Source organism: Gopherus flavomarginatus, chromosome 16, assembly GCF_025201925.1.
Source record: "Gopherus flavomarginatus isolate rGopFla2 chromosome 16, rGopFla2.mat.asm, whole genome shotgun sequence".
Lineage (NCBI taxonomy): Eukaryota > Metazoa > Chordata > Testudines > Testudinidae > Gopherus > Gopherus flavomarginatus.
Window position 1 is genome coordinate 8,840,938 of NC_066632.1, and position 27,642 is coordinate 8,868,579.

A 27,642-nucleotide genomic window follows, 5' to 3' on the forward strand; every position below is an offset into this window, starting at 1 on the left:
TGGTTAGGCCCCTGGAGATAGGGTTGGGTCGTCAGGGGAAAGGACCCTGGAGATAGAGTTAGGGATCTCATGGGAAGGGCCCCTAGAGCTAGGGTTAGAAGTCCCACAGGTAGAGCCCCTGGAGCTTAGGTTACGGGCCGCATGGGTAGGGACCCTATTGCTAGGGTTTGGGGTCCCACAAATAGGGCCACTGAAGCTTGGGTTAAGTGCCCCAGGGGTAGGACCTCTGGAGCTTGGGATAGGGGTCCCAGGGATAGGGACCCTGGAGCTAGGGTTAGAGGGCTCATGGGTAGGGCTCCTGGAGCTAAGGTTAGAGGTCCCAGGGTTGGGACCCCTGGAGCTAGGATTAAGAGCCCCACGGTTAGGGCCACTGGAGCTGGGGTTAGGAGCCCCAGGGGTTGGGCCCCTGCAGCTATGGATAGGGGCCCCACAGGTAGGGCCCCTGGAACTAGGTTTAGGGGTCCTACAGATAGAGCCCCTGGAGCTATGGTTAGGGGACCCACGGGTAGGGAATCTGGAGCTAGGGTTAGTGGCCACACGGGTTTGGCCCCTGTAGCTAGGGTTAGAGGTCCCAGGGGTACGGCCCCTGGATCTAGGGTTAGGGACCCCACGTGAAGTTCCCTTTGTTACCGAAATATCAAGTTTGCCTAGCTGAGAGCCAATTAACAGCCTGTCAGGGATAAGGAAAAATGTTTTATTTTGTAGAAAAAAGAGAGAGTGTACCTTGGTATAAAAGACTCTGTCTTACACAAATTTTACAAACCTTTTATACATATTCAGACAAAGACCCTTATGTGTTAATACTTGATTGGTAAGTAAAATTTTATGCTTCCGTTATCTGGGTAGTACTGACTGGTTTGGAGCAGGATTTTCCTGCTTTGAGACAGAGGAAAAGTCCAGGTTACTGTGTCCATGAGCAGTACTTACCCCCCCCCCCCCGCCCTTCTGGCAGCTTGTAATCTATTAAGGGGGGTCAGCCAGCTTTCACAATCCCCCCTTCGGGCCTGGCAAGCCCAGATTGCCAGGCCCGTTACATAATTTACGATTAAGCTGAAGAGACAGGTACTGAGTTGTCTTACGGACAGCAGAACCTTTGGTTACAGCATTATACAGACATTTTGCACATTGTATTACTATTTAAACAATATATAGGAAGAACAGACAGAAAATAATTTATTTAACTATTGTACGGAAAAGGCCAGTAAACCATGACCCAAGGTCTGGGAGAAGGTTCTTAAAATTAAAGGTGTGATTAAGAGATACAGCATGAAAAACAACAGCAGCGTTCTTAATAGCCTGTAAATTTTGTTTAATTAAGCCAGAATGATTAATATAAAAACAGCATTTTTTTCCGATGCGAGCACAAGCCCCGCCCCCCTTTTTTAGCATTTATAGCATCTAGCACATGTTTATTTTGCATAGCTATATTTGCTATTTTGCCGTCTGGGTTAGAGTCCCTGACACTCTCAAGCTAGGGGTATGGGCCCCAGGGTTACGGCCACTGAAACTAGGGCTAGGGGTCTCAACGGTAGGGCACCCGGACCTAGGGATAAGGGTCTCATGGATAGGGCCTCTGGAGCTAAATTAGGGGACCCATGAGTAGGGCCCCTGGAGCTAGAGGTAGCAGTCCCAAGGGTAGGGTCCCTGGAGCTATGATTAGGGGTCCCATGGGCAGGGACAATGGAGCTAGGTTTAGGGGCCCCAAGGGAAGGGCCCCTGGAGCTTGGGATAGGGGTCTATGGGAAGGGCCCCAAGAGCTAATGTTAGGCACTGTACGTGCAGCGACCCCGGAGCTAGGGTTAGGGTTCCCAGGAGTGGGGCTCCTGGAGCTAGGGTTCGGGGTCCAAGGAGGAGGGACCCAGGAGCTAGAGTTAGGGGCCCAATGTATAGGACCCCTGGAGCTAGGGTTAGAGGCCCCAGGGGTGGGGCGCCTGGAGCCAGGGTTAGGGGCTCCAGGGGCAGGGCCCCTGGAGCAACGCTTAGGTGCCCTACAGGTACTGACCCTGCTGTTAGAGTTAGGGGTCCCAGGGGTAGGTCCCCTTGAGCTAGGGTTAGGGATCCTATGTGTAGGGCCCTTGGAACCAGGGTTAGGGGCCCGACTGGTAGGGACCCTGGAGATAGTTTTAGGGGCCCCAGGGATGGGGCCACTGTAGCTAAGAGTAGGGGTCCCACGAGTTGGGCCCCTGGAGCTAGGGATAGGATCCCCACGGGTTGGGAACCTGGTTGCTAGGGTTAGGTGTCCCAAGGGTAGGGCCCCTGGAGCTAGGGTTAGGGACCCCACGTTTATGACCCCTGGAGCTCGGGTTAGAGGCCCCACTGATGTGCCCCCTGGAGCTAGGGTTAGGGGTCCCAGGGGTGGGGCCCCTAGAACTAGGGTTAGGAGACCAAAGGGTTAGACCCCTGGAGCTAGGGTTAGGGGTCCCTGGGTTGGAGCCCCTGCAGAAAGGGTTAGGTGTCCCATAGGTAGGGCCTCTGGAACTAGGGTTACAGTCCCCACGGGTAGGGCCCCTGGAACTAGGGTTAGGGGTCCCAGGGGTAGAGCCCCTGGAGCTAGGTTTAGGGGCCCCACGGGTAGGGCCCCTGGAGTAAGGGTTAGGAGCCCAACAGGCAGGGCCCTGGAGCTAGCGTTAGAGACCCCACTGGTAGGGCCCATGGAGCTAGGAATAGGGGCCCCAGGGATAGGGCCCATGGAGCTAGGGTTATGGGTCCCAGGTTTGGGGCCTCTGGAGCTAGGTTTAGGGGCGCCACTGGTAGGGCCCCGTAAATAGGGTTAGGGGCATCAGGGGTAGGGACCCTGGAGCTAGGGTTAAGGGTCCCATGGGTAGGGCCCCTGGAGCTAGAGTTAGGGGAGCCACTGATAGGTCCCCTGTAGATAGGGATAGGGGCCCTAGGGGTAGGGACCCAGGACCTAGGGTTAGGGGCCCCCCGGGTAGGGCCCCTGAAACTAGGGTTAGGGGTCTCACGGGTAAGGCCCCTGGAGCTAGGGTTAGGGGCTCCACGGGTATGGAACCTGTAGCTAGAGCTTAGGGACCCACAGGTAAGGTCCCTGGAGCTATAGTTAGGGCACTAAGGGGTAGGGCCCCTGGAGCTAGGCTTAGGGGTCCCATGAATGGGGCTCCTGGAGCTAGTAATAGGTTTCCCAGGTGTAGCGCCCCTGGAGCTAGGGTTAGAGGCCCCAAGGGCAGGGCCCCTGGAGTTAGGGTTAGGGGCCCCAAGGGTAGGACAAGTGGAGCTAGAGTTAGGGGATCCAGGGATCCACTCTTCTTCTCCCCCACCCTGTCTCCAAAAGAAAAAGAAAAAAAATCGTTTCTCGCCTTTTTTTTCCATGTCACCCTATGTCTACTGCATGCTGGTGGTAGACACGGTGCTGCAGCTCTGAGCACCAATCTCCCCTTCTTGGTGGCAGATGGTGCAAAGTGGTGGATAGTCATTGTTATCATCAGCTGATGAGTGCTCCTGGCTGGCCTTGGTGAGGATGGCCAGGGGAACCTGGGTAAAAATGGGAATGATTCCCAGTCATTTCTGGCAGATGGTACAAAAGGCTTGGTAACAGTCCTCATCATAGCAGCTGGAAACTGAGCTCCATCAGCCCCTCTCCCTTTCATGTCTAAAGAAGATTCCGTACTCCCTGGACTATCATAGCAGGGCTCCTCTCCCCCCCACCCTTTAATGTCCGGCCTGGACTATGATAGCAGCTGGAGCCTGCCTCCCCTTCATTTTATCTCACTAAAAACTCAGTGTTTCTTATTACTTCATCACACAAATGGGGGAACACTGCCATGGTAGCCCAGGAGGGTTGGGGGAGTAGGGAAGCAACAGGTGGAGTTGTTGCACGGGAAGCCTCTAGAATGGCATGCAGCTCATCATTTCTGCAGGATCTCTGGGGCTTTGACCCCAAGCAACTGTGCTCTCTGGTTCTCTAGTACACTTGCCCCATATTCTAGACAGGACTGACTCTATTTTTAGACAAAACATAAAGAAGGGAATGACCAGGGGAATCATTCCTATTTTTGTCCATGCAGCCCCAGCCAAGTTGAGCTAGGCCAGCCTGGAGCACCCATGACAGCAGCAGACAGTACAAAAGGATTGATAACCATCATTGCCAATTTCCAACTGCAAAGGATGCAAAATGACTGATAACCATCATCTCATTGCCAATTTACAATAGCAGATGGTGCAATAGGGATGGTAACCATCTCTGCTACCTTGCAAAAGCAAATGAATGCTGCTGTGTAGCACTGCAGTACCGTGTCTGTCAGCAGCATCCAGTACACATACGGTGACAGTGAAAAAAGGGAAAACAGGCTCCATGGCTGCCATGCTATGGCGTCTGCCAGGGCAATCCAGGGAAAAAGGGCACAAAATCATTGTCTGCCATTGCTTTCATGGATGAAGGATTGAGTGACGACATTTACCCAGAATCACCTGCGACACTGTTTTTGTCCCATCATGCATTGGGATCTCAACCCAGAATTCCAATGGGCGAGGGAGACTGTGGAAACTATGGGATAGCTACCCACATGCAACACTCTGGAAATCAACGCTATCCTCGGTACATGGACACACACCACCAAATTAATGTGCTTAGTGTGGCTTCATGCACTTGACTTTATACAATGTTTTACAAAACCGGTTTCTGTAAAAACAGAATAATCCCGTCGTGTAGACATACCCTTAGTCTATTCTGTGTAGGTTCTTAAACCGTTCTCCTTAGTCTACCTTCCAGAATAATTGCATGGTTTGGATCATTCTTTCCCTCGTCTCCCCACAGAAGAGAAATTTTCCATCCCTTTCCCATTGGGAAAATTCCATCATTTTAACTTGGGAAACAGTCTCTGTAAATGTTTTGCCCAGGTGAGGGATAGTTCATAGGAGCAGACAAGGAGGACTGTTGTGGCCCTTTGAGTCACATTCCTAGCATTTAAGACTGGAAGGAACCAGCCAATCACCTTGGGGGGACTGGGGTGCACCAATGCTTGAGGCCCTACCATGGCAAGGAATTGATTTGATGCCATTGACCGTACGTTTGAGGTAGTTCTGCGGGAAAGGAGCAGAAAAGTCACTCATTGCCTTTTGGCAGCAGAAGGTGCATTATGATTGATAGCTATCGTTGTCATACCCTTAGATGCTCTTTTAGTCAATTTTGATGAGGTCAGTTAGGGGCGCCTGGGCAAACATGGGAGTGACTCAGCCAGGTCATTCCCATCTTCTGTCAAGCACCCAGGAGATGATGATGACCAGCAGTCATACTGCACCGTCTTCTGGTGAGCAACCAGGAGATGACGATGGCTAGCAGTTGTACTACCAGCCTAAGATGTAAAAGCCGGATGGGTCAAACCAAGAAATTGACCTGCTTTGTTTTGTGAAATCAATGGCCTGCTAAACCCAGGGTTTTGAGTTCAATCCTTGAGTGGACCACTCTGTGTGACAGTTGTTTGTGTTTCTCTTTGATGCAAAGCCACCCCTTTTATTGATTTTAATTGCCTGTAAGCCATGCCATCAGGTGCCCCTGCCTCCATCAGAGCAATGGCAGACAATTGTTTCATGCCTTTTTTCAGCGCAGAACCAGAAGCTGCAAAAGCAAAACCAGACAAGGAGGCGACAGCAGTGCGGTGACGAGAGTGATGAGGACATAGACATGGTCATAGACTTCTCACAGAGTACGGGTTGGGCAATGTGTTCCGGCAATGTGCACATAATGCTGATGAGCTCTGCATGGTCACCTGTGCTGATCAGCTTGCCACGCTGGCCAAACAGGAAATGAAATTTAAAAGTTCGTGGGCCTTTTCCTGTCTACCTGGCCAGTGCATCTGAGTTGAGAACGCTGTCCAAAGCGGTCACAATGGAGCACTCTGGGATAGCTCCCAGAGGCCAATACCGTTGAATTGCGTCCACACTACCCTAAATTCGACCGGGCAAGGCTGATTTCATGCTAATCCCCTAGTTGGAAGTGGAGTAAAGAAATCGATTTAAAGAGCCCTTTAAGTTGAAAAAAAGGGCTTTGTCGTGTGGATGGGTCCAGGGTTAAACTGAGGTAACGCTGCTAAATTCAACCTAAAGTCAAAGTGTAGACCAGGCCTCAGAGGGATTTTATAGCTACTGGCTGGCTGGATGTCCAAAAAAGGAAGCTACCTGCCCCTTTCATTGATCACACTTGGTAACTACTAAGCAGAAACACAGAATCATAGATTGATTTGCCGAGTCTCCTGCAGGCCTTCCTAACGGCACAGCAGGGCTGCTCTTGGTTCTGCACAATGTTGCTTCATTTAGCAGTGACTGTGAAGGGACTTCCAGCTATTTGGCCGTGGGAACTCTGGTATTAAGTGGACAGCCTGTCTTAGCTGTGTATGGCTGTATTGCTTGTAGATTGATATATTCTGTATTGATGTTACCAAGTGGAGTATTTTGTAGCTGGCTGCTATAATTTGTTCAACTTGTATGAACTATGACTATGCTCCCTCAGACTTAACCACCTGCCTTTCACACACTCCCTGCCCCTCACTCTCTGGGGTGGGAAGAAGCCACCAGCATGTGTGTCCATTGGATTTTTTTTTATTTAATTACTTCTCATTGTTAAATTATTTATGAATCTTTCTTAAATTTCATTGCAGTGTGTTTTCTTCCTGCCACTGTCACCTGGCAGCTCAGGGATGTGAGAGTCTCCTCCATTGCATTTCTGCCCACGGAAAAAGAAGAGAGATCACACTTAAGCACCTTTGGAAATAAAAGCAACCTGGAAACAAACCAACTGACTCCTCAGCGTGCAGTTTGTGTCTCTTTTGGTGCAGTTGATGTGTGTGCAGCATGTGTGGTGGACAGGGGCACTGTGTGCTCCCATGGGAATTCACCAGCCTTGGTGCAGGATTTGACTTGTTTCTGGAGTGAATGTAGCACTGTGGAGTGTCAGGCACAGGCTGCATGACCCCCTCCATTCATCCTTGGTGCAGATACAGCCCACACAGAACTAGTGCAACCTCCTCTCCCGCTGCCCTCCACCATCATCTGCACAGCCCACCTGTCAGGGCAGGAGGGGAATGTTGCTCCATGGATCCTGGTTCTCAGATGGGACTGCCCTGGGATGGGGGTGTGTGGTTGCATCCATTGGATCACCAGACTGAGCCTTCTGATATCCTTGGTGATTGTTCCCAAGATCCAGGACTTTGTGCTCAAACATCTCCCAGCTTTCTTGGTGAAAGGAAGACCAAGGTTTTGTTGCAATACACAGGAAGAAAGTAGATTTTCACCCTAGATGGGACTCAAAGCCACAATTTCTGGCTTCGGAAGGAAATACTTTATCCATTAGGGCCCTGGTGTACAGCTGCTGAAGAGACGGAAATTCCCTCTCAGAAATGCACATTCCTCGCATTTGCTTCAACACCAAATAGACCCTTTCTGCACCTTACAGAAATGTCTGCATCCCCTGGCAGCGAGGCCACTGGGCAGGTGACTGACAGAGCTGAGCATCGCCTTTCAGCCAGCCATCTTTAGAGAAGAAACCCACTCGAGTCACCCCTCCCTCCTTCAGCACCTCCACGTCTGTGGCTCTGAGTGGCAGTAGGATGATTAGGGGGCGAATCTGGGAATGGAAGAGGGGTAAGGTCAGCCTGTAAGGAGTAACTAGGTGGGGAAGACCCAGGAGGAGGCTGTGGGCTGCTGGTCGCTCATTGGGATCTGAGCTCTAGATCAAAGCTGCACAGTGACCTGACACCCAGGGTTATTGGGCAGACATAGTAACCCCCTTACTGGCCTCTGTGAACCCCAAGCCCTTCTTACTAAGGGCATTGAGGAGTCTCTGTCCCTTAAAGCTTCTGGGAGCTCCCCAGCAGGCTGTGGGCATCAACTGCCTCCTGCCACACAGGTTAGACCCTTGGCGCTGTGCCAGCTGCCCCCTTGCTTGCAGGCCCAGTGTAGGAAGGAGGCCCAAAGGTAGCAGAAAGGGGTTTTGATTGATTGACCTCTGTGGTATGGACACAGGACGCTTCCACTGTGTCACTCTGCTGGCTTTTCTTCAGCAGCGCCTAGAGGCCCTGGCTCCAGGCTAGTGCCTGGTGAGCTCTGGCACTGGCAGGAAGTGCTGCAGAGTGCTGGGCAGTGGCCCTGGCAAACCAGCTGCTGGTAGGTGTCTCTGTGGTATCATGGCTCAGTGAGTTCAGCTGTTAATGGAAAGGAGGAGGGGTTTCTGCGCCCCCAGGGATGCCACTGAAGGCTCCTCGTGGGCTCCTCAAGGTCTGCTGGGAGCCGTGATGTTCCCCTTTTGCCACCTTGAAACAAAGATTCACCTGCTGCCTACAAGAGTGTGGGGGCAGTGCTGCAAAAGCCCATCTCCCGGCAGCTGTGCTGGAGGCTTGGGCTTAATCCTCAAAGCCGAGCACAAAACCTTCAGCCAGGAGCGTTTCGCTTCCTCCCGCCTCCACCCAAGGAGCAAGGGAGAAAAGGACGAGACACGAAGGCTCAAAGATGCCTCCCTCCCACTTCCCTGTACGCTGTGCAAAGCCCTTGGCCTGCCTCATGCCTCGTCAGGAAAGCGCGGCCATGCTGCCCAAGCCACAGTCACATCCACAGCCTGGCCCACCTCAGGTGACGGAGCGCAGAACCACGCGAGTCAATGGCAGGTCAAGTTGGGAGCCTCGGCTCTTTCCCCTGACAGCCACACAGGGCTGCCTAGCATCCCAAGAGCCTCTCTCATGTTCTCCTGCAACAGCCGCCTGCTGGTACGGGTGGGAAAAGGGACGACGAAGTACTGCGGCCTCAGGCTAGGACAGGAGGCCCTCACCACGCCCCGGCCTGCCTCTTACCTTCAGCCCAGGCAGTCAGAGGTGCAGAGGAGCTCCCTGGCAGGCCGCCGCCTCAGCCAGGAAATAAGGAAAAGGCGATGAATAAAGAAGTCAGGAAATAACAAGGAAATGAAGAGGTTTGTCGAACGGGTTTCTGTCCAATTTACCAGCTTCTCAGCTATCGCTCAAAGTTAAAGTCCTAAAGTCAACCTATCGGCATAAGTACAAATGGTTAAATGGGAGTTAAAAGGAGCTGCTGTCACAAGTGTTAGGTGCCTGCAAGCAGCATGCAGACCATTTAAAAACACTGCAATTAGAGGCTCAGATGAAATGTTTGACCTAAATCAGAAACTACAATAGGAGGACCAGGAGAAAGCCACTCTAGGTATACAGCCGAGTAATGGAGGCTTTTAGAGGCAAAAAGTCATCCCTCAAAATTTGGAAATCAAAACCTAGTGAGGATAATAGGAAGGTGCACAAACTCTGGCCTGTTAAGTGTCAAAGTGTAACAAGTCAGGCCAAGAAAGAATCTGAGAAGCAACATGCTAAAGACACAAAAGCTAAGCATAAATCCGGTCAATGACAGTCCTGGTCTGTCCCTGCAGAAAAGTGAACCCCCTCTGTGGCTGGAGTGAGCTCCTCTAAGCTGACCTCTCTACAGACCTGTGCCAGGTAGTGCTCATTGTAAAAATGTTTCCTCTGATGGTCAGGAAAATGGGACCAGCGGTCCTCAGGCCGGCTGACACAATTAAAATCCTCCCCCCAACAACAAACATCATGCAGTCCAGAGGAAGGGAGCCTTTGATCTTCCCTCTTATGCCTTAACTGGGGACCATACACACTAATATAGCAGTAACCAGTGCCACAGAGCACAAAGTCTGACAGTAATGCCCTTCCTGGTCGGAGCTCCACCACCTTCTGTACTCACACTGCAAATGTGAAAAACAAGACTCCAGCCCCATCATTCTTCCTTGGCCAGGAGGCCCTTCCTCCAATCACCCTCTGCCTATTGAGCTACCCTAGAGTTGTTAATGTGCATTTCCTGAACACCCACCATGTCCAAGTCCAGCTGCTCCAAGGCACCAAACATCAAGCACCTCCTCCTGGGCCCCCAAATCCCTTCCACCTTCCACACAGCCATTTTCACAGATGACCTTTCCCTGCTACTGCCCTTGCTCAGTTGCGCAGAGGAGTTTTCATCCCCAATCCCTGCCTGTCACTGCCCAGCAGCCCTCTGGCACCATTCCTGAGGGTCACCCTGCCTTGCTCTCTTCCTGTCATGTTGGGAAAGACAGCTCTCATCGTTAAAGGTCAGGTGGGTCAACTAGCGGCAGAAGTCCATTCTATGTTTTCCTACTGCAGAGCCTAAGATCAGAGACTCATCTTTAGTGCAACCCAGAAGTGAGGCAAGTGGGGCAATTTGCCCCAGGCCCCGCAGGGGCCCCATGATAATACAGTATTGCAACTTTTTTTTAATGGAATGGGCCCCCAAAATTGCTTTGCCCCAGGCCAGCCCTGCTCACTTTGGGTGCAGGCATTGCTGTGCTGCCAGAAAATAAGCTGCCCCTGCACAAAGAGGATGAAAAAACCTGCCAAAGCCTGGGATCAATCCATGGGCTTTTATCTCTTCAGTCTAATGCTTACCTAACGGAGCTATTTTGGTGGCCATATGGCTTTATTTTGGCCTGTTGCTTCTCTGTCCAGGATGTTTTTGCACCAGTTGCACACAAAAAGGATGTCATTGTGAGCGGCCCATGAAGACAAGACTTGCCTTTGCCTGCCTTGCTCGGTTTGACTTGCTTTCTCACACTGTTCCTGCCCTAGTGCCCGGGTTGACCTGGTGGTGGAAAGGGACTGGGGGCCTCTGGCTTGTGGAGGAAATTGAGCTGGACACTGTGCTAGACTAGATCCTGGCGGTGAGAGTCTGGCCACCACTTGCCACCCCACCCTGTTGTCCTTGCTTCCCTCACTGGACGTCATTTCAGGAGGGAAGTGGGGCTTCTTCCTCTCCTCCCCGATTTTCACACGGCAGAGCAGTGCAAACAGGAAAACAACGGCTACTCCACAGCCCCACCGGAGGCCTTTGCTGTGGTGAGTAAGAAGTGGCTGTTGGCTGACAAGGCCTGTCCCCGAGGAGCTAGAACAGCAGCTGCCACCTCCCCCTCAGCTCCAGGCTGTGGGAAATGCTCATTGCCTGGCTGCATGGGTGGCTGCTGCTCCCTGCTCTGGAGAGCGTCTGTATTGCTCTGTCAACCTTCCGTCTTCACTGAGCCAGTCTGGTAAGGTCCCAAGTGCCCCCTTCGGCTCAGCAGCTGATAGTCTGTGCAGACATCAGCCTCCCTGCCAGCCCCACAAGCAGCAGCAGCGCCAGCCCCCCAGCACCACAGGGGCACTCAATGCATTTCCTGTGGGGAAATGGCTCCTTGGCGTCCAGCTGCTAGAGTGAGAGCCAGGAGAGAGTAGTGTCTGGCTCACCTTGGGGGAGAGAAGGGACTTGATGAGTGCAGATCTCCCTCTGTCTCCCCCACAATGCTTGTCAGTTTTATTGTCACTGTGATAGTCAGCGTTTTCCCTTCAGGGCTGGCCCTAGAGGGATCCGGGGTCTGGGACAAATCCCTCCTTTCCTCCCCAGGCCCTGCCCCCACTCCACCCCTTCCCCCAAGCCCCCACCCTTGTCCCATCTCTTCCCGGCTTGCACCATTCCTCTCTCTCTCCCACCTCTTCCCATCCCTGCTCCTCCCCCACCCCACCCGGTGCCTCCTGAACCCCACTGAACACTTGATCACTGGCAAGTGGGAGGTGCTGAAGGGGAAGAGGAGGAGCTTGTTAGCACGGCCTGTAGTGGTGGGGGGGAGTTGGCTGCCAGTGGGTGCTGAGCACCTATTTTTTCTCTGTTGGTTCTCCAGCCCCAGAGCTCCCATGGAGTTGCTAACTTGGCTCGTTTCGCACTCTGGAGAGAGGAACAGAACCAGGGCTATGGCTGATTTGTGGGGCACCAGGTGAGTGGCAGAGGTGTCAGGTGCTGAGAGTTTGCCTGACACCTCAGGGACACAGTGTGAGGTGGTGTCCCAGGGACCTCTATGAAAGGAGCAGAACCGGATTTACTTGGGCTGGGGAGAGAATTGAGAGTGTCTCAGTGGGTTGTACAGAGGTATTGCCTGGGTTAGAGACTGGCTAAAACACAGGCCTCGCTGTGAGCAAGATTCAAACGTGCACAGGGGAACCCTAATGGATTTCAACTCCAACGCCTTAACCACTCGGCCATCACAGTTGGGAGCACAAAAATGCCCCAATGCCAGGGAAACTGGTAAAGAATCACAATGTCCAGGCTTGAAGTCATCTGAACTACAGAATTCCCACCGCAAACCTGGCTCCCAAAGCACAGGGGGGATTTGGGTTTGTTCTCTTTGCTTAGCCATGCGCAGTCGCACAGAGAGCACGTTTAAAAGTCTCCCCTCCCACAGGGCGGGAATAGGAAATAATTCTCCACTTGAAGATTGATGTAAATGAGGATGTTTGGACCACAGGGCCAGGGACTGATCTTTGCTATGGAAACCAGTGACACACAGAACCAGGCTAAGGAAAATGTTTTTTCTGGAGTCAGTAACTGGATTAGCAGCAGTATTGTGCAGAGAAATGTCTCACAAGAGAAGTCAGAGCATTGGTGTTTCGGTAGCAGAAGTCACAGCTACAGTGGGGGAGGTCTAGCTTTGGTTTCTGGCCAACAAAGGGCTGAGTTTTATTGTCTCCAAATTTCAGTAGAAAAATTCAGACCCAAACTGTGTGTGGTGGGGGTTTCTCTGGTTTGTTTTGTTTTTCTCATTTGAAATGTCCTTTTTCATTTTTTGGGGAAAACTATTTGGAAAAGGCCAAGGAAGAGTCCAAACAATTACAAATATCCATGGGAGTGAAGGGGTCTCTCTGCGCCAGGGGAGAGGTGGAGATTTTAATGGAGGGGAGTTGAGGAGATAAATGAGAGACTTTTGCTCCAGCAGAGGGAGCGGCTTGGCAGGTTCATTTTTACCAAGTGAAAGCCCTGCCCCCCCCGCCACACACACATTGCTCCCCTGCTGCTGCTGCCCCAGCTCAAAGCTCACTGTCACCCCCCGCATGTGACCTACAGCTTCCCACTGACAAAGCCCTTATCTATCAGAGACAAAATCCGCTTCTCCCAGCTGAGCCCTCCCCCTACAGAGCCCAGGACAACCCCGACCTAGCCATGACAGGGGTTCGGGCTTAATCTTCAAGGCCGAGCGTGAAACCTTCAGCCAGGCATGTTTCGCTCCCTTCCCACCTCAACCCAAGTGGCAGGGGAGAAACAGACGAGACGCACTGGCTGGAAGACAACTCCCTCGCACTGCTCTATAGCCTTCTGTGACGTTATTAATATGAACTGGGACCGCAGAGATCATTGTTGCCACCACTGTTATATATGTGCAGCAAATATTGTGCAAAGGTTGGCATATGAGGTGTCTCCAGAGGAAGTGAAGGATGAATTCTACGAAGAACTAGATGCTCTGCTATCATCAGTGCACTGCACAGACAAGCTGATCCTGCTTGGCGATTTTAATGCAAGAGTTGGATGTGATACCGCAGCCTGGGAAGGAGCCATTGGGAAAAATGGAGTGGGAAAGTGTAACAGCAATAGTCTGTTACTGCTGAAAACTTGTGCAGCACATGACCTTCTGATCATCAATACGGTCTTCCACCTCCCTACCCATAACAGGACTTCATGAATGCATCCCCATTCCAAGCACTGGCATCTGATCGACTATGTCATCATCAGGAGAAGGGACAGACAAGATGTCAGGGTTACAAAAGCTATGTGAGGCGCTGACTGTTGGACGGATCACAGGCTCATAGTATCTAAAATGAAGCTCTGTATCATGCCGAAGAGACGACCACAAGGCTGCAAGGCTCTGAAAGGATCAACGTGTCGAAGCTGAAGAACAGCCGCATCACTGAAAATCTAGTGGAAGACCTAGAGAATGAGCTTCCTGATCTTCGTATTGAGGATGACGCTGAGAAAGACTGGGAGCAATTCCGCAACACTGTCCATACAGCTGCATCAAAGGTATTGGGGTCCTCCACACGCAGGCGGCAAGACTGGTTTGACTAAAATGATGCGGAAATCCAGGCCTTACTTGCTGAGAAGCACCGCCTGCATCATGCATATCAGAACTATCCATCCTCAGCGGCAAGGAAGACCGCCTTTATCAACACTCACAGAACAGTACAGAACCGAATGTGCAAAATGCGGGACTTGTGGCTGAGCGTCAAAGCAGATGAAATACAGGCGTACGCAGACTGGAACGACTATAAGCAGTTCTATGAAGCCCTCAATACACTCTATGGTCCACAGTCTTCTGGGAACTTTCCCCTCCTGAACTCTGATGGCACTGTGCTCCTTACAGAAAAGCCACAGATTCTCCAGAGATGGGCTGAACAATTTGAAGCAGTTCTCAGCTGCCCCTCAGTCATCAAAGATGAGGCCATTGAAAAGATGCCCCAGGCTGCAGCCAATGACTCCTTGGATGCTTCACCAGAAGAGGACGAAGTGAAGAAAGCCATCAACCAGCTGTCAAGCGGCAAAGCCCCAGGGTCAGATGCCATACCAGCAGAGGTGTACAAAGTCATTGGACCCATGTTGCTACGGAAACTCATTGAGCTGTTTCAGTCCTTCTGGAAGCAGGGATCCATTCCACAGGAATTTAGAGACGCGTCCATCGTGCACCTCTATAAGAGGAAGGGCAATCGCCAGGTATGCAACAATCACCATGGAATCTCGCTGCTCTCTACAGCTGGGAAAGTTCTTGCACGGGTTCTGTTGAACCAATTGGTCACTCACCTGGAGCAGGGCTTACTGCCAGAATCACAGTGCGGCTTCCGCAAGGGACGTGGGACTATTGACATGATCTTCGCTGCGCATCAGCTACAGGAGAAATGTCAAGAGCAGAATCGTGAACTCTACACAACTTTTGTGGACCTCACGAAAGCATTCGACTTTGTCAGTCGCCAGGGCCTGTGGAGGATCATGTCGAAATTCGGCTGTCCAGACAGATTCATACAAATGGTACGTCAATTTCATCACGGTATGATGGCTCGTGTCCTGGATGACGGTGAAACATCTGAGGCCTTCCCAATCACCAACGGTATCAAACAAGAGTGTGTTTTAAGCACTCACTTTGTTCAGCATGATATTCTCTGCCACTCTGACTGATGCCTTTCAACACTGCACTGAAGGAATAGGCCTGAAGTACAGAACTGATGGGAAACTATTCAATCTGAGGTGACTGTGTGCCATCACCAAGGTGAAGGAAACTGTATTTTGAGACTTTCTCTTTGCCAATGATTGTGCTCTGAATGCTAGTACAGAGCCAGAAATGCAAGCTAGTATGGACAAGTTTTCCTCTGCGTGCAACAACTTCGATCTCACCATTAACATCAAGAAGACTGAGGTTATGCACCAGCCAGCTCCCCATGCTCCCTGCTCAGAACCGTCCATCACTGTAAATGGACAGAGACTTCAGGCAGTGGACCACTTCACGTACCGGGCAGTACCCTTTCCCGAGCAGTGTCAATCGATGTTGAAGTAAACTGCCGAACTGCTAAAGCCAGCTCTGCATTTGGCCGATTGCGCTCCAATGTCTGGGAACATCGAGGGATCAGCCTACCAATGAAGCTGAAGATCTACCAAGCAGTGGTGCTTCCACTCTGCTGTATGCCTGCAAGACGTGGACTGTTTATCGGAGTCATGCATGAAGGATTGATCACTTCAACATTTCCTGTCTGCGAAAGCTTCTAAAAATCAGATGGCAAGACAAAGTGCCCAATACTGAAGTCCTTACCAGAGCCAGTCTGCCGGCAGTTCACACACTGCTGATGACAGCCCAGACCAGATAGGCAGGACATGTTGTGAGAATGTCAGATGAGCGCATTCCTAAGCAACTCTTCTACGGAGAACTCACCCAGGGAAAGTGCTCTCATGGAGGACAAAAGAAGTGGTTCAAGGACACGGTGAAGATCTCTCTGAAGTCCCTCAAGATCAACACTGCCACACGGGAAACCCTCGCACTGAACCGTCCAGCATGGCACAGCCTCATTCAGACAGGCAGTAATACCTCTGAGGTGAGACGTACTGCTGAGGCTGAAAGAAAGCGTGAGCTGTGCAAGTCCAGAGCTGCCTGCACATTATCAACAGTGCCATCACGTCTGTCTGATGTGTAACAGGACGTTCCATGCCCAAATTGGACTGATCAGTGATATTTGGACGCACAGAGTACAGTCATCGAACGAATGAGTTGCTGAGGTCTTCATCGACAACGATAGACGAACATCACCATGTCAATAACGTCACAGGAGGTGACACGGCATCAGTGAGACTGATATTGGAATACTGCCTCCAGTTTCGGTGTCTTCATTTGAAAAAGATGTTGTGAAATTGGGGCTGGGGCAGCAAAGAGCCAATAAATGTACTGAGGGTTGGAGAAAAATGCCTTCTAGTGAGCTATTGAACAAGCTCAACTTGTTTAGCTTATCAAAAGAAGATTGAAAGGTGACTTCGTTGAAGTGTTGAAGTGCCAGAATGGAGAGAAAAGATTGGGTATTAAAGGGCTCTTTAATCGAGCAGAGAAAGGCATAACAAGACCCAAAGGCTGGAAGATGAAAAGAGACAAATTCATATTACAAAAATGGTACTGGCACAAATATTCAAGAGTGAGGATGATTCACACAGGAACAAGCTACCAAGGAAAGTGGTGGATTCTCCATCTCTTGATGTCATTTCATGAAGACTAGATGCCTTTCTGGAATGTGTTTGCCCCCAATGTAGCTATTGTGTCATACAGGAGGCCTGTGAAATGATCCAACCTCCGCTCCTGGGGAAGATGGCAGCTGCTTCCCTCAGGCTCTGGGGACACCTGCAGAGCCTTCTTCCTGAACATCCTCAGGAGCCTGGCCATCCTGGAACCCAGCAGGGAGCAGGCATGAGTCTGTGGTCAAGGCAGCCTCTCGCTAACCAGCCTGTTTGGTCTCCACACATCCCTGCCCCAGCCAGAGCAGCTCCTCCTCCCGCCACTGGGGTGCAGGGAGTGCAGGCTACACACACTTGCATGATCTTCTCCCCTTCAGCGTTCCCCCTCCTCATCCCTGGGGCTGCAAGAACCGGAGAGTCTCGTCCTTTTCGAGCACTAGGGTCAGTCACAAAGATCATCGGTCACTTTGGACAAGTAGCTCCCTCCTGCCAATCCAGGACACACTCACCCCCACCACACCCCCCCACCCAGGCTAGAGAAGGAACAGAACCCAGGAGTCTGGACTTCTCCTGGGAAACCATTCCCCACTTCAAAGTCCCTAGGCATAGCAAGGCCAGGGCCCCCTCATTTCCCACTGATTTCCATGCTCAGCAGCTCCCCGGGTCTGGCCCAGCTCAGAGACTCTCAGCCTGGGGAACAGTCTCCCACAAGGGAATTGCTGGGAGCCCCATTGCTGGGACCTTGCCAAACACACTGGAGATGGCTCTGGAGAAGCCACTCCCAAGTCTGAGAGTAGGGGTTCCTGGGGGCTGTTTGCAAATCCAATCTCCTTTGGGAGAGATTCTTCTCCCTTCTTTCTGCCTCTCCCCTAACAGACAGGGGATGCCACCGAGCAACCCTAATGCCACTCACTTGCTCTGGTGATGGAGCGATGGATGGAGGATGTTCAGCGTCATCTCTCACCTTTCTCCTCACTCTCCCAGCCCAAGGCAGACTGGAGAGAGGGGTGGTGACCTGAGGAGTTACCCTGCCCAGCCAGCAGGCAGGGTGATGACACTGGGTGATCGGCTGGCTGGGAAAACAAGAATCTGTCTTATTGCCAAGGAAAGGAGAAACTTGGCCATCAACAGGGGGTACAGAACTTCACCCTAGTGTGGGGGTGACAAGGCCTCCAGAATCCTGAAATTCCAGCACTTTACACACCTTCCCGGAGCCTCCCAATCCCCCTGGGCTCTTAGGACTGCAACCCCAACCCTACTAATTTGAAACAGGCCTGGGGAGGTGAAGCTACTGGCTCAGGGTCACACCAAATGTCAGAAGGATGGATGGAACCCAGCAGTCCTTCTTTCCAGGGCCCTTCACTAACCACTGCTGCACACTCCCTCTGGGGTTTCACTTCATCCCAGTCTAGAGAGATGGCCCCAGCCATGGAGTTTGGCTCTAGAAGACCAATTCTCCAATTTGTTAAGGGCGTTTTGAATTCCAATCCTGTGCTCCAAAGTGCGTGGTGTCATTTGCAAATTTTAGAAGCATGCTCTCCACTCTATTATCCAAATCTGTAATGAAAATATTGAATAGTACTGGACCCCGGACTGACCCCTGCCGAACCCAACAGGTACACCCTCTCTGTTGGACAGCCAAACATGGAGAAGGGCTCTTGGAGTCTAGGCTTTCAACCAGCTCTGCACCCACATCACACTGAATGTGTCTAGACCGCATTTCCCTCATTTGCTTGTGAGACTGCCCTATAGGACTTTGTCAAAAGCCTCAGTAAGACCGAGATAGATCCCATCTAATGTTTACTCACCTCCAACAGGCCCAGAACCCTTCCAAAGAAGGAAAGAGGATTGGTTTGGAATGATCTGTTCTTGACAAACCCATGCTCACTCGTCCTAAGAACCAAGGTATCCTGTACGTGCCCCTGACAAATTGATTGTTTAAGAATCTATTCCAGTATCTCTCCAGCTATGGAAGTGAGGCTAGCTAGTCTGTAAGTCTCAGGGGTCTCTTTGTTCCCCTTTTAAAAATAGGTCCTGTCTTGTTCATGAATGGGAAGGTGTTCTTTTTCAGGGATCTCAGACAAGAACTGAAGCACAACACCTGGTTTGTTAAGGCCACAAAAACAGAGGCAGGAACCTCTTCTCTCCTGCTGGCAAAGAACCCCAGGTACTTAAGAGACAGGGACTCACATTCCAGAACGGGCTTTAAAAAAGGCAGTGGTTAAAAAGTTTGGCCCCGACCATTTCTTGTTTCCACAGATTAGACATTTTAGCAAACTTTAGAATTCCTTGGTGCTAAACACCGTGAAACTCCCCTTTCTCCTTCACAGAGGGCTTTAACGCCCCTTATCTCACTCAGGCTCACGACTGCCCAGAGTTCGAGAATTGTCCCTCTTTCCATTGGACAGATGGGGAGAAGCCTGAGGTCCAGAGAAGGGAAGTGGCCTATCCAAGGGGCTACACAGCAAGGCGGTGGCAGAGCCAGAAAGAGAAGCCACCAGTTCTGACTCTTGTTCTAACAAACAGCAAACCCCCACAGAGGCAGGGATAGAGCCCAGTAATCGAGATAGTGGGGAAATTTCATTGAAACCATTTCAGTCAGAAAATCCCCTTCAGGCTAAACCAGTTTGTTTCTCAAAATCAAAACAAGTGAGATGAAAGTTCTTTGCAAAAATATTTTGTTGCAAAACAAAAGCATCTCCTGTTTGTCAGAGTGTGTTAAATTGTCTCGTCGCAAACAAAGAGGAGACACTTAGATCTCAAAAATTAGAAAAGATGCTTCAATCTGAGCTAAGTAGTTGCTGCTCTTAATTTCAAAATAAAAAAATACAAATGAAAAAGACTATTCAGCTATTCTATTATGTCATAATCTGCTCTGAGTAAACGTGATAGGACACCTCATATTACGCACTACTCCTAGTGACACTCTTCAATGGATCCCCATCCTCCACCCACCGTGAGATAGGTAGGAGCAGATCATTAGTATCCCTACTTGAAAGAGGGAGAAGCTAAGGCTGAGAAAGGAGAATTGGCTTGTCTTAGGTCACACAGCCAGTCAGTGACAGAGTTGGGAACAGGACCCAAGAGCCCTGATTTTCAAACTAAGCATCAGATCATGAATTTCAAACACTGAATGACTTGAGTAAAGTGTTCTCAAATGAGCTGCAGACCAACAACAGTGCAGAGTAATTATTCAGCATGTATTTGAGAACTGCAATGTTAGAGAGAACCATGAACTGCTCAGAGACAGTTAATGCAGAAAGCAGCAAAATTTGTCAAACGTATGACTGGTTATGACTTATTTACTTGGTTTTAAAAGAGAAGAACAAGGACCTGAGTCTCCTCCGTGTCAATAACCCCCTGCTCAGCCAATCAGGGTAGAGACTGAGGATGGGAGGCCGAGGATTCTCACCAGAGAGCCCAAAGAATGGCCCAGGTCACGGGTGGGGTCACTGCCAGAGCACTATTTCAGCCTCACATTTTTGGGTGGACCTCCCACAGTGGGAGCTGCCAAGTACTCCCCTGCAACACACACACACAGACACACACACCTCCTGGTGTTGGCAGGGGAAAAGGAGAAAGGACAAAAGAAGCAAGAGACAAAGGGAAAGGAGGGAGAGAGGGATGAAGGAAAAGGTGTAACAAAAAGGACAAACCCTATTGTCCCCAGTGTTTCTAAGGGACAAAATCCCAGGTGCAGAATAAAATTCAGCCTCCTTAAGCTCGTGATTTGCATGCCTAGAATTCAACTGTCACCAGATGGATCAGACTGAACAGGTTTCAAACCTCGAGAAGGCACTTACCTTCTAAACAGAGACAGTTGTTTTCTAGTAAAATCAGGAAAAGGAAAACTCAAAAGAGATTCCTCCTGGCGCTCACATACGTGAACCCGAATACTCTCTCAGTCCTCAAAGACAGACCTGGAGAAGGAGACTTGCTGAAGTAAAGCCACAGGGGTCTCTGAGGTTTCCCTGGCTCCTCGCCCCTTTCCTGCCTGGCTGACGTCAGCATGTCTCTGTGAGGTCACCACCTCCCCACCACCTTTGACCAATAGTCTGAGGTCCTGCAAAAGGCCTTTGTGATGTCACTGCCACATCCCTCCCTTGCTGTGCTAATGTCCTGCCCCTGGCCAGGCACTTTGGAGGTTTGAGCTGCTCTCTGTGGATCACCCCACTCAAGGAGTGTTCGTTCTAGGCAGCAAGCCGGCTAGACAGGAAAACATCAGATGCTGCTCCCAATGCTACACTCAGTTTTTCAGAAATTAGTCGACTTTATGGCCGGAAGAGACAATTAGAGCATCTAATCTGACCCCCTGCATATCACAGGCCTCCTGTGTGACACAATAGCTACTTTTGGGGCAAACACATTCCGAAAAGGCATCTAGTCTTCATTAAATGACATCAGGAGATGGAGAATCCATCACTTTCCTTGGTACATTCTTCCTGTGGTGAATCATCCTTGCTGTTGAATATTTGTGTCTTATTTGTAATATGAATTTGTCTCTTTTCACCTTCCAGCCATTGGGTCTTGTTATGCCTTTCTCTGCTCGATTAAAGAGCCTTTCATACCCAATCTTTTCCCTCCTTTAAAACCATTGAACACTTCAGTGAAGTCACCTTTCAATCTTCTTTTGATAAGCCAAGCAGGTTGAGCTCGTTCAATAGCTCACTAGAAGGTATTTTTCTCCAACCTTCAGAATATTTGTTGGCTTTTTGGTCATCAGACTCCTGAACTGCAGCTGGATGTGGCTCTTGTTCTTCTGCACAGCACAGCTCCTGGAGTAGAGGGATCTGCAAATGTACATTCTTATGATACCTTTGTTTAATTGATGAAAATATAAACTAGACCTTTAGAGGACTGGAACTGATTTCAGCTGATGGACAGCTTTGCTAGGTTTTTATGCATATGGACAGCAAAATGTTGAGTGTTTACATTCATATCAAGCATCCCTGTATAGTGGAACTCCTGAACATAATGAAGAATGGAAATGAAAATGTTTTCCTTTTTTTTAAAAAAAGGAAGAAGGTGAAAAGAGAACACAGAGGTTTGAACCAAGGACCAATTGAGCTGTAGTTAAGTACTCTACTACAAAGCTATACACCTATGACAACAGGAGTATAGAATTGTGATCTCCAGGGCTTTGATGGACAGACCTTGCTTCATCAAGCAGACCACAGGTGGTTTTAAAAATGGGGTTTCATTAAACTTCTTAAATGTGGTAAACTCCACAGCCTGCACACCCACCAATATAGCTTCTCCCACTGACATAGCTGCCACCTTTTGGGGAAGTGGATTAAGTACACCCACAGGAAAAAACTCTCCAATCAGCAGAGAGCAGTGGTTCTCAAACTGTGAGTCAGGACCTCAAAGTGGGTCATAACGCTGTTTTAATGGGGTCACCAGGGCTGGGATTAGACTTGTTGGGGCCTGGGGCTGAAGCCAAAAGTCTGAGCCCCACCACCCAGGGCTGAATCCCTTAAGCTCTGGTTTTGCCTTCCCCCAGCTGGGGCTGGGCTTAGTCTCCCCTGCTTCTACCCAGTGGGGAGGGGCTTGGTCCCTTTTTCCAGGGCTACGTAGTAAGTTTTTTTTGGCAGAAGGGGTGTGTAGTGAAAGGAAGTTTGATAAACCCTGGCATAGAGCCTCTGAATATGTCTAGTCTTGGCTCCCTGTGGCACTGTGGGTGATGAGACACTGAAAGTACAGCCATGAAGACACCACACACCAGCCTTGCCTAGCAGGCAAAAATCAAACCTCCACAGAAAGACACCCAGTGTTTTTTAACCCATCTCCCTAAGCACTCAGCCACAACCACTTAACAAAGGGGCTTTTCTACGCTATGGCTCTGGTCTTACTGAAGGGTCATTTCCAATTGTTTGCTCAGACCAGCATTAGGGGAAATGGTGCCCTGGGCAAAGCTTGTACTTTGGCACTTCCCCATTGCCCCTATATGATCCCCACTCCCCCTTTACCACTAGCTCCTGCACTCCCAACCCTTGCACCTCCTTCTCCCCTAACTCTTGCCCCCACCTGTGCTGCCTTTGCCCTTAACTCCCTGTGCCATCAGCCATAACCCTCTCCTGCAGCCCCTTCACACGGTTCCAGTGCTGGGGGCCACGCACTTGTTCTCCCTTTCCCTGGGCTTTGGCATCACTAGCCCCTGATTAGTGAGTAGGGTTCAGTGGTCCCCAAAATGTGGGGCATAACTCCTAGGGGGACACAGAGAAACCTTCATGGGGGCACCTCAGGGCCTGAGCCAGCCCCCGTGGAGGGAGCACCACTCAGCCCAACTCTGTCCCAGCTCTTCCCCAACCCCACCCTCAGCCTGGGCCTCTGGCTCCCAGCTTGGCCTGGACTCCCTTACCCCTGTCTGCACCCCTCTCCCCAGCAAGCAACAGCCCCACTCCCAGACTGTTCTTGACTGTGGCTTCCAAGGGTCCACGGCCATGCATAAGAGGGCACAGTGTGAAATATTTGGGGACCATTGTTCTAGGATGATGTTCTCAATCACTTCTATGCACCCCAATAAAGGCTATTCCTCACCCACCTACCCCTCCATCAGGACCGGCTAGGTATGTTCTGCTGCTCTTCACTCATGCAGGAAGGATAATAACATTTCATTCCACTCAATCCTAAAGTGATTTGTAACCAGCCAACACCGGTCCTTTTAGGAAAGTGGCCCCATCATGCTGCATCGCTAGGCTGAGTAGGTGTGTCTATGCAAACACAGGCTGTTCCTGAAGTCTTTCCCCCAGCTCCTAACTAGATGTGAGGAGGCAGCTCAATCAGCCCCTGCTTCCACTTAATATTTAAAAAGTCCATATTGTCCCTATCTCTGCTGGCCTTAGATTTCTCCTACTGTCTTTTTCTTGACAGCTCAGATGAAATAGCCAAGTTGTTAAAATGGTAAACTGCTAATCTATTGTTCTCTGCATGTATAGGTTCAAATCCCCTTCTTTCTGGATGCATTTAGTCTTCACCCCTCCTTTATAGACAACCATCTCCCCCTTTGCTACAATGACAAACCAAACAATGTTGCTTCTTGCAAACAAAAACCTTCTTAGAAACTCAGACCCCCCCCCGATTTAAATAAAATGTCCAAATCCCAGATGTCTAAATAAATAAATAAATAAAATCTCTAGTCCTGTATTTCTTAGTTTTTGTCTCGAAAGGTAACTTCTTCATCATCTCCCCGAAACACGCTGGGGGCTGCCCAAATTATTAAAATACCCTCAACTCGAGCAAAGCCAGAACAGTGAACCAGAGCTAGTGTCTAGGCCAAGCTGTTCTGAAGGAGGCAACTCAAACATTATCTCCCTGTTTCCCTTGGCAAGCTCTGGCTGAGAAAACAAAATTCCCCAAAGTGAATAATTTTGCTGAAAAACCAATACTAGTCAGTTTGGGGACTTTGGTTTGAAAGTATTATTATTATTCTCTTCTGATTTCTGAATCAGTTCAGTCTTTGTCCTCCAGGTGTGTTTCCAGCTGTTGAGTTGTGGGGAAGAGAGGCCAAGTCATGATGTCTCTTCCCCTCTTTCATAGTTTCATCTAACTTGCTAGGAAGCTCCTTTGCTACCATGTGAGTCAAGCGGTGTCCATTGTCTCTGTGCTATCTTGGAGAAGCCTGCATTGTACACGGTTCCTGGCATAGTCCTTGGGAATGTGGATACCTTCAATGGGACAGCAGCGAGTCTGGCTCCTCCCTTGTCGCACCTGAAAGGCTGGTGGGGGGCATTTCTCAACCTCATAACATATCTCAGTAATGCACACAGAGCAAAACTTCATAACTTCCCAACCAATGCGAGCACACACAGTCCAACAAAATATTAATGTTCAACAGATCAAGACTTTTGAAATGATACCTCACCAGGCAGACTTTGTACAAACCATGTCATCATTATATGAGAGTGGTGAATATGGAGCTTCCAGGTGCTGCTCTGAGCACAGTGTGCCACACCTGGGATTCCATTGCAATAGAGACATACCCTTCAAGTTCATCTCTCCTGGAATAAAGATGGCAGCAGGGCTGACCTGGGTCATCTGACTTGGGATCCTGGATGTAAAGCTGAGGGGCTAAAAACTGTGGTGCAGATATTTGTGTTCACAGTGAAGCCTGAGTTCAGAAACCCTCGCCCCTCATGGGGCCTCAGAGGTTGGGCTCAAGCCCATTTGTCTGCATTGTAATTTTATAGCAGTTGGGAGGGAGTTTAGGAAGTAGAAATGGTAAAACCACATTGAGGGTACTGGACCACTGACCTATCAGCTCTCAACACCCAAACTTTCAGTCACTCTATTATCAATGCCTTTGAGTGTAATTTAAACAGTAGGTCCACCTAGCTCTGAATCTTGCCTTCTGACAGTAGCCAATACCAGGTGCTCCAAAAGCCACTCCTCCAAGCACCACTGGGAGTTGAACCCAGGATCTCCTGTTTACAAAACAGGTACTTTAACCAAGTGAGCCATGGTGCCTGCTGTTATTTAACGCATATGTGCTCACACCTGACTCTCTGACAAGTCCCACTGGGCCCTGACAAGTGTTGCTTGTGTTTGGCTTCTGTAAAGCAGAGGAGCAGGTGAAGTTTTGCTCTCAAGGTGTGTGTGTGATTCTTTGGCCAGGTCTACACTACAAAATTAGGTTGGTGTAATTACATTACTTAGGCTGGCAATGCAGTTATATCAACCTAATCCCAGTGTAGATAGCGACTCAGCTGTTAGAACTTTCTGGAGCTATGAAAGGGGAGGGGCCCAGCCTCTGTAGCAGGAATGCAGGGCAGGTGAGTTCACGGCAGACTTTATGGGATGCTGGTGGAGGCCAGTTATGGTGAGATAATGACCAGCAGCATTTACACTGACAATTTGTCGCTTTAAATTTGCTGCAAAAAGCTCTAGGCCTCTCGTTAAGGTGGTTTTATTTTGTCACCAAAACAGGGCAGTTTTGTCACCAGACGTGGCATTGCAGTGTGTACACCAGCCACAAGCTGCGGACCGAGGGAGTGTTGTGTGTTTTTCACACACCTGAGCAATATAATGATGATGAAGTAACTTTGTAGTGCAGACCTGGCCAAAGATTCACACACACACACAACTTGCAAGGAAAACTTCACCTGCTCCTCTGCTTTGCAGAATCCAAACACATGCAAAGCTTGTCAGGCCCCGGTGGGAAATGGCAGAGAGTCAGGTGTGAGCAGATAGTGTATTTTAGCCATAGGAAGGTACCATAGCTTAGCTGGCTGAAGCAGCTGTCTTGTAAACAGGAGATCCTGGTTTCAACTCCCAATGATGCCTTGTTGAATAACTCTTGGGGCACCTGGTATTGGCAACTATCAGAGGACACAACACAGAGCTAGATGGGCTTTTGGTCCAGCCCAGTATGGCTGTTCTTATGGTTTAAATTACACTCACAGGCACTGACAATAGAGTTACTGAAAGTTTGGGAGTTAAGAGCTGATAGGTCAGTGTTCCAAGCTCTTTGCAGATGACCCCATCCTTCCGGGACAGGGGCAGGTCTGGGCTCTCACACCAAATGGCACATTGTGGCTGACAGAATCTGCGGGCAGCTCATTTAGTTTCCAGTGAGGATTGAGTCCTGCTTCGTGCACCGTGTGTGAGAATGAAAATCCTAAACCGCCCTTTGAAATAACGAATGCAGCAGGACGTGTTCTTGTCCCTGCCCCAAAGCAGACAGACCAATGGAGAAATGCCATGAGTCCATGGAAATACTCCACTGCCATTTTACGTTTTTTGCTTGCTAAATTCTCTCCCAATCTTGTGAGGTCCAGAGCCCGGTATTGAGCCTGAGCCGAGATGTCTACTCTGCAAATTTACCACCTCACAGCCCAAGCCCCGGGAGCCTGAGCTGGTATGGGACAGCTGTGGGTGTTTCATTGCAGTGTGGACATAGCCTAGCATTATGCCTACACTGCCATTAACACACCCAAGTCACTATTCTCAAACCCTGGGTCAGTTGATTCAGGCTTGTGGGGCTTGTGCTGCAGGGTTATAAAATTACAGTGTACACACTTGGGCTTGAGCCCACCCTCTGAGACCCCATGAGGGGTGAGCGTCTCCAAACCTGGGCTCCACTCTGAGCCCCAGGAATCCAAATCAGATTATCCAGGCCAGCAAGGCCACAGGGATTTTATCACAGTATAGATGCACTCTCAGGGCATGTCTACATTGCAATGTAAGCCCAGGGTTAGCAGAAGTCATATCAGCAGCCCCAACACATAAGCATAAACCATGAGGAAAAGACCCACTCCCTAAATAAGCTGGGCAGTGTCCTTCCCCCGACAGTTCATAAGTCCAACAACCAAAAGTCCTTTAACGTGAGCCATCCCCTCTTAGCACCCCACTCACAGCTGCTGTCCTTTGTCAGTGCAAGCCCAGAGGTGCCTCTGTACAGTTCACTTGCCATCCTGGGTGGAAAAGGGGGAAAATAAGAAGGCACCATACTCACTATGTTGCCTAGGGACTCATTCATCGTTCCACAGCCACCCTGTCCTAAAGTTGATCTAACACCTACATTTTAGTATTGGGACCCAGACCCCAGCCCACTTGGCTTTGGAATCTCTGTCCACTGCCTAGCAAGTGCTATTGAATTGAGGGTGATTCTCTCATTCGGGGTCTGCCGAGCACAGTTGTGCTGCCCTCCATTCACACAATAAGGATAACAACCCTTTATTTCTCCTGCCCCTATAACATGGAGACTGGGAATCCAACACCAGCCAAAAGTGACCATTTTGGCAAGCAACCCAAAATAGTTCCAACATACTGTAAACTCCACATGCAGACTCATACAGGAAAACTTTCAAGAAAATCTTCCTGAGGGGGTCCGAAGCTCCTGCTGCTGGAGGGAAGGAGGGAGCTGTGGGTTGGGACTGAGGAGCAGTGTGAGGAGGCAGGGCCTGTGGGTTGAGATTGAGGGGCACTGGGAATAGGAGGGGGCTGTGGGTAGGGACAGAGGAGAAGGGTGAAGAGGAGTACGCTCTGGTTGGGAGTGAGGAGCAGTGTGCATAGGAGGGACTGAAGGTTGGGACTGAGGGGCACTGGGAAAAGAGGGGACATGGGTTTGGGCTGAAGAGCATCCTCATTTGGGGATTCAGCAGGACAGGGGAAGGC

The 27,642-nt window shown here is 50.1% G+C and overlaps 1 non-coding gene across 1 annotated transcript; it reads right to left on the reverse strand.

Annotated features, from left to right (window-relative positions):
- Positions 1 to 24,919: 24,919 nt before the first annotated feature.
- TRNAT-UGU (transfer RNA threonine (anticodon UGU)) lies at positions 24,920 to 24,993 on the reverse strand. Its single transcript has one exon. It is a non-coding gene; the product is annotated as a tRNA-Thr (tRNA).
- Between the last annotated feature and the right edge of the window lie 2,649 nt (positions 24,994 to 27,642).